Source organism: Panthera tigris, chromosome D1 (genome assembly GCF_018350195.1).
Source record: "Panthera tigris isolate Pti1 chromosome D1, P.tigris_Pti1_mat1.1, whole genome shotgun sequence".
NCBI lineage: Eukaryota > Metazoa > Chordata > Mammalia > Carnivora > Felidae > Panthera > Panthera tigris.
In genome coordinates, this window is record NC_056669.1 from 49,071,183 (window position 1) to 49,077,547 (window position 6,365).

Below are 6,365 nucleotides of genomic sequence, written 5' to 3' on the forward strand. Positions count from 1 at the left end.
TACGGTAATCAATTTCATGAAGACTGTTTCAGTCTTGTAGAAATTGAGTTGTCATTGCACAGAATGAATTTATAAAGTCCTCTGCATTGTTTTAAGGGAGAGCTACAAACCATGTTGAAGAGGAGTACTCATTCAATCTTCTAGGATTCAATGAAGGAGCACTTTTAATGTACAATTTCCTTTACATATTGAGTGTCTTTAAAGTTTGGATTTTCCTTCTTGAAAAAAGATTGTCAAATCGCCAAACCACCTGACTGTCCATTGTAGCTTAAGTTTTTATTATTAAGAAATAATTCATACTGAGAGTAAAAGTAAAAAGAATGTATTTTGTGTGCAAAGAATGAATGTATTAATAACTTTTTATTTGTATAAATTTTTTTAAAAGATGAATGGAAATTGCTTTCTCATGTACTTGTATATAAATAAACATTTCCTGTTGCCCATATGTGGAGTATAATATGCCATCAAAGCATGTAGAAGCTAATAAGCTTTTTAAGTATACCAGTGTCCTTCAGCATGACATGGAAACTGCTCTGGATTTGGGCACTTGAGTTTGTTTATTCTCTAACTGCCTAACCTTGGACAAATTATTTAACATTTTGCACCATAGATTTCTCCTCTGTAAAATAAGGGGCTAGATTAAATAATCTTTAAGTCCTTCCAATTATAATACTAAATAAGACTATATTCAGGGTATGAAAATTATTTGCTAATTGTTTCTAATGGTGAGAAAGATGCTTTATTGGATGGTATCCTGGAAAGAGTATTACACTGAGAATCAGAAGACATAAATTCTAGTCCCAACTCTGACACTGATGAGCTGTGTGACTTTGGACTAATCATTTAATTTCAAGCCTTGATTTTCTCAAATACTAACTACACACTAGATTAGATATCTTTAAGTTCCCTTCCATCTAAAACACACTATATGGTTCTGTATTCTTTAGACATATCACTTAAGATCTTATCCTTCACAATTAGGAATGAAACTACATACTCATCACTAGAAAGGCATTCATTTATTCACCCATTCATTTATTCACAATTTACTAGCATATGCTATAAGGCAGGTGCAGGAATCCCTCCCCTACCTCTACTCCAAGAGTCGGATTTGTTCTTTTTCTTGAAATTCATCCCCTTTCCAATCCTTTCCTCTTATCCTCTGCATTGGGACATGCACTTGAGAAATCAGTGTCTTGGATTAAGAGTGAGTACATGGGTCATGGATCATGCTAGGTAGGGTTAACGGAATGATAAAAGAATCAAACATTTGGGCTCCCTGACATGGTGTTCTTTAGTTACTAGATCATAGGCAGTATGATTATTTGACATGATTATTTAGCATTTATAAAGTATTGGGTTTTAAAAAATCATTTACTATAAATTTATGTTATTGTCTAATTATAGCTTTTCTACAGTTGGTATGAAACTCATTTTTGCTATTTTAGCACCTTCATTAAAAGGATGTGTTTTGTTGAATTTCTCTTCTGAATTTATACATTCTGTGGTTTTAAGTGTTCTATTATTAATATTAACTTGCACCACAAAAATTTTGTTTTTGTAGGTCAAAACCAGTCAGATAATTTTATTCTAATATGACCCAGTATGCTGTAAGCTGCAAAGACTGAGATGCAAATACCACTAGCCAGTGAAGAAATGGTTTCTTACGTATTTTCATTCTATTTTTTTTTTCCCCACTAAGGGAATTTGGACAAGTTATTTCACCTTGAACATTGATTTTTCCATTAGTTAAATGGGATAAATTGCAAACTTGAATAGAATTTTTGAATACTTATGCATGTACAAATATTTACAGATCATTGGAAGAAAAGTATGAATGTGATTTATTCCCCAAATAGCTAATGTTTAGATCACTGTACTTCTCATTTGGGCAATGTAATGCTTCAGATACACAATTCCTTGGCAAGCTGGAAATCAGTGTTTTAAAAACTTTGAGGATAACTATCCTCAGTTGACTCAATTATTCCACATCTGCTAACCGGCAGACTATACTTCATATAAGCTATCTATATGCCCCAAAACACATCTGCAGCTGAGATGAAACTGGGAGCTATGTTTAAACCACAGTCATGTGCCTGTGCTTTTGTCCAGGTGCTCACCTCGGAATATTTCAAGAACTAAAATATCTTATTTCCATTCCTTGCAGGAAACCACATGTTAGTAACATTAAGACATCATATCTAAATTTTCATACCTGGAAATTTATTCAGGTTTCTTAGAGAAGAGTTACATTTTCACATTTAGATAAAAATAAGCTTGAAGAAACAGGCTGGTCTTTCTGACTTTGATCTTAAGAGATGAAACCACAAGAACTAACAACTGTATGTGGCCTAACATTCTACAAAGTTTGTTGATGTTTACATTCACATTTAATCCTCATTGTAACCTTGTGAAGTGCTTTCAGCAGTTGAAGTAGAAAGTACACAAGTTTTGATGGAAGACAAAGATTAAGACATGCTTTGAACATGGAAAGCATTCCAAACAAAAGGAATGAAGAGTACAAAGGCTTTAGGTCAAGATATCTGTATTACTTTGGGCCAATTAGCCTTTTTTAATCTTGCTTTCCTCATTATAAAATGAGGATCTCAATGTTGATAGCCTTCAGTTATCTGTCAAGCACCTACTGGGTGCCAAAAAGTGTTCTAGTCACTGAAACTATAGCAGTGAACTATAAAAACTTACTCTAATGGAAATTATATCATAGCATAGGAAGAATAGAAAAGAAATACATAGTAATATAAGATGGTGATAATCACTGTGAAGAAAATACACATTTTTTTTAAAAAGGGCCAATAATAGAACACTGACAGGCACCATCTTTTTTAAAACGCAGGCAAATAAAAGGGTAGTCAAAGACATGAGGGGAGATGATCAGACAATACTTCTGAGACTTGAGTATGCAGGGATCCTGCTCCAGCACACATGCTTCTGGGAGACTGGTACTTTAGAGTGCCTTCAAGATTTTCTAAGTTCTCCAGTTACTGGGACTAAGCAAGGCACCCTGAGTCTGGATCTGGTCCCACAAGGGATCTGGTTGCTGGAAGTACCTCCCTTGAAATTTTCTAAGTTTCACTTTGGTGCCGGGGATAAGTACCATTTCTCCCCTTTCAGGTACTCTCCAACCCCCTAACTCATGCTGGGTGTGCAGTAAATGCTCGAAGGAGCTCTGGGTCTTGCACCTATGGCATCGCCCTGGGTCTGAAGAAATATTTCATTCACATGGCAGTATGTGATCGGGCTGCAGGAATGGTGCTTTGTTTAGGTGACTCTCCTATTGAACAAATTCCAGGTTCGGGGCTACCAAATGTCACCACTGACCTGTGGGATTGAATTGTGTGTGTGGGCTTGTGGATGGGCTCTCATTGTTTTAGCTATGGTGCTGCCTCTGGTCTGTAGACCCCAGGCTTGTGAGGTGGTGGCAGTTGTTCTTTACTGTTTACCTCCTGCCACTGGCACTAAGGAGGTCCCCTACCCTTTTGCAGGTTTTGCACCTTGTGCCAGGCCAGGCCCTTCTCATCTGAGGCCTTTTATGACTATTGCTCCACAATGCCAATTGTCCCTTCTAACCAATGTCCTCCTTTCAATTGTTATTGACATTGTGGTGTCAATAAGTTTGGACTTAAGCCATGCCGATGGAGAAACGGACATTCCTTGTACAAATGAAACCCCTCTTCCTGTTCCATCTCTGGGCCTCTTGTCTATTCTTCCTGGGTGTGGCCAGAGATCACAGTCTAGGAATGCAATTACAGCCTAAAAAGTTCAAGAAAAGACGTGAGAATGTGTTCTGTGTTTATGCTACAAAAGTCCAAATGATAAATATGACCATAAAATGAAATATTATTCATTTTCCTGCATATTCTGGGTAAGGCTTGCATTTTTGGTAATCATCAATGAAACACAGCAACCTTTGATAGTCACTGGAAGCCAGTATTCAGTGGCACAATGGGTGCAGCATCCTAAGTAATGATGTAATGAGCGTTAAAAAGATGGTATTAGGGAACTCTAGAGGGAAGATCCATATAGTTCAATACAAACAGGTTCTTAAGAGCCATAGCATTGTAACTGCACTACCATTCTTTTATTGCAGTTGGGAGATATACTATAAAGAATCTTTATGTGCACCGATTGAACAATAAGTGTATACCTTTTCTATTCAGTGTTCTAAATCTTTATTGACAAACCACATTACCTTATGTGGGCCCATGAATTTCATAATACATTTTAAAATCAAACTGTTTATAGACAAGGGCCCTGCAAAAAAAGATCTGCCCTGGAGGTAGCCCCAATCAAAGAGGAGCAGAAACTAGGCAAAACCAGAAATGATGAGAATGGTAACTTGGAAAAGGGGGAAATGCAGAGATCACATAAAATAAGAAATGACAAGTCTGGGGCACCTGGGTGGCTCTGACGGTTGAGTGTCTGACACTCACTGCTTTGGGATTCTCAAAAAAAAAAAAAAAAAAAAAAAAAGACAAATCCATTGGATTTGGAAGAGACAGATTGCAGCAGGTTGAACAGTGAGTGGTGAGAAAGTTGACCGTGACCATTTTTTTTTTTTTAACATATATTCATTTTTGAGAGTGACAGAGACAGAGCATGAGCAGGAGAGGGGCAGAGAGAGTTGGAGACACAGAATCCGAAGCAGGCTCCAGACTGAACTGTCAGCACAGGGCCCAACACAGGTCTTGAACTCTCGGACCGCAAGATGCATAACCTGAGCCCGTCGGACGCTTAACCAACCCAGGCGCCCTGACCGTGACTATTTTTTAAAGGACCCTGGCTATGAACAACAGTACTTAGCAGGGAGGTAGCAAGGACTATTATAGCAAGAATATCAAAAAGAAAAATGAGTGCAATTGAGTAATAAAGGTACTTTTACAAAAGTGAGATCTGGTAGGCACAACTGAACCAAGCAATCTAATTTAGCATCACCAATAGACAGCTTGACATTGTCTCTTAATGAGAATTCAACATGAAGTACATAATATAACCCATGAAGTGTCTCTGCCAAAACCCTGAATCTAATCAAGTCTTCAGGACTTTTTTACAGGAAATAGTGGGGGACATAGAAACAAGGTACCGTTAGTATAAAGAAGCAAACATACAAATCTTAACTGTGGGATGTTCTACAAAACAATGGTCTGATTTCTTCAAAGAGCCAGTGTTGAAAAATAAGAGGTAAAAGTTCTAGAAGAGACAAGAAACATAATGAAACACCATGAATGAAACTTAATGAATTCCTGGTTAAACATCATCAACAATTATAAGGTAATTTAGGGACAAGTAGAAAAATTTGATTATGCACTGAATATTACATGATATTTGGACAATTGCTGTTATTTTTCTTTGGCATGATAATGATACTGCAATTCTGTAGAAGAAAAACACTTACTCTAAGGAAACTCAGGTTGAAGTATTTGGGAGTGAAATGTCCTATCTGCAGCTTATCTTCAAATGGTTCAGCAAAAACAACTATATGTATCCATTCAGACACAATAAAAACAAATATGCATACACAAAAGGCAAAATCTTAAAAATGATTTTACTATTCTTCCAAATTCTGTTTATATATTTTCAAAATAAAAGTTGGGTGGGGGGAGATCCAAAAAGCCAGTAGTGACAAGGCAACAATGGGTATAATAATCAACAGCCCAACTAGAAAGATGAGCACTAAACGGAAGGTGTGTTATCATTTTCTGAGATTAAAGAAGCTGTGGAAGAGTACAGATACGGACAGGTGGGTAGCTATGGGTGTGGGAAGTTGAGGGAATACCAAATGAGCTCAATCTTCCCCATGATGTATGAGGTGAGGAGAGTAGTGTGGGTTGGAGGTATTAAGAGTGAAGATTTGGAATGGCCACTGTGACAAACAGCAAAGGAAGCTGACCGGACATATGTAAAAGATTTCACAGGGTGCAGCTGAGGTGCTGCTAAGGATAGTCTAGAAACTACTCATTTTTGCTCCTCTAAGCTTTTCAAGCTTATCTCCTATCATAGGACTTACCAGATGCTTACTAATTGTTTATTTTACTAGACCTTGAGTTTCTTGAGGGAACAGGCTTGACTTTCATTTTTGAGTTCCTAGCACCTAGCCCAGTGCCTGATATGTAGTGACCATTCAATAAATAGTTACTAAATAAAATAATGACAGTTTCACATTTAACTGTAAATAGTAGGTTTTTATTGACCTTTCTTATCCCCAGCCCATAAATGTTGCTGGGTTAAATTAATTCTGTACCACACTCCCATAGCAACATAAATGTTTTTAGTACCCATTAAAAACCTCTATCACTGCATTTACTGCATTGCCCTGAAATTGTGTTATATGTCTGTCTTATCCAGCA